At 42.9% G+C, this 1,169-nt stretch overlaps 1 protein-coding gene across 2 annotated transcripts in view; it reads left to right on the top strand.

Annotated features, from left to right (window-relative positions):
• Window positions 1-1,169, top strand: part of HACL1 (2-hydroxyacyl-CoA lyase 1) — an 82,437-nt gene that overhangs the window by 43,796 nt on the left and 37,472 nt on the right. The window lies entirely within an intron of this gene.

Here is a 1,169-nt window from a genome sequence, read left to right as displayed (position 1 = left end):
CTGCCGGCCGCCATCTTGGTTGGGTTAATTTGCATATAGTCGCTCTGATTGGCTGGTTAGTGTGGCTTAGGACATAGCGAAGGTACGGTCAATTAGCATCTTTGTCTTTTATTAGTGTAGATGAGACTACCGAAAGGTCCTTATGTGGTGCATACTAGCTCAAAAACTGCAGCAAACAACTTCAAACAGGGATGTAGGGTGGATGGATGAGCCAGCAAGCATCAGAAGCCTGTCCTAGATGCCTGGGTGTTAGGTAAACCCAGAAGTTCTTAGAGAAGTGTGTAGTGTGTGTATGGGGAGGAAGGTGGGGGTGGGGGGTGAGAAACATGACATGAGTGAATTTTGTTTCCACTCTGGCAAGCTGTAGGCCAAAATAAAAATTAAGTTGAATTACTAAAAATATTTCTTTCACACTTGATTGCTGTAGACTGAAATTTATACCCACTACATTCATAAAACTATTTTCTAACTCAGTGCCATCCCTGCCTCCCCACCCTCTCTCAGCCACTTCATGTATCTCCTCTCCCCACCACCCTATCTACATTTATTCTTTTCCAGAATTTTAATAGTTATCTTCACTTGATTATTTTTCCAGGTTACATTTAGTAGCACATAAATCGTTATCTTTATTGGACTGTGTTTTAAAACATTGTGTACAAATAGAAAACTTGAGGTTCAGTAAGGCCAACAGATCTGGAGACAATTACCCTTGAAAAAAAAGTTTCTTACTCACAGTTCCCAAGAGAAGAATGCCACACCATCGAGGGTCACAGGAGAAAACACCCAGGTTGGTCTCAGGCAGAGAGGAAGTGGGCTGAGAGCTTACTGTGGTTTCCTTGGGAAGGAAGAAGAGAGAAAGGGTAAACAGTTTAGGATTGGCTAGATTAAATAATTCCCCTTGTTCAGAGGGGCTGCCCCTGGTTGTGTGGATGTGGCCCTGGGGTGATTAGGGCAGGGTGATAATGGGAAGAGGGAGGTTGGAATTATGGACTGGTTAGTTTGCATACAAAAAGAGAGTTGTTTGTGTTCTCTAAGAATTATCTAACTTGGGAGGGACAGGCCCTCTAGAGCAGTGGTTCTCAACCTTGGCTGCACATTAGAATCACCTGGGAATCTTTTTAAATCCTGATTTCCAGGCCTCATCCTCCGGAAATTTTGTTTCTTTATTA

This window comes from Myotis brandtii, unplaced genomic scaffold (genome assembly GCF_000412655.1).
Source record: "Myotis brandtii unplaced genomic scaffold, ASM41265v1 scaffold18, whole genome shotgun sequence".
NCBI classification, from domain to species: domain Eukaryota; kingdom Metazoa; phylum Chordata; class Mammalia; order Chiroptera; family Vespertilionidae; genus Myotis; species Myotis brandtii.
Note: the sequence above shows the minus strand (reverse complement) of the source record. Positions and strands in the feature narration are given on the sequence as shown.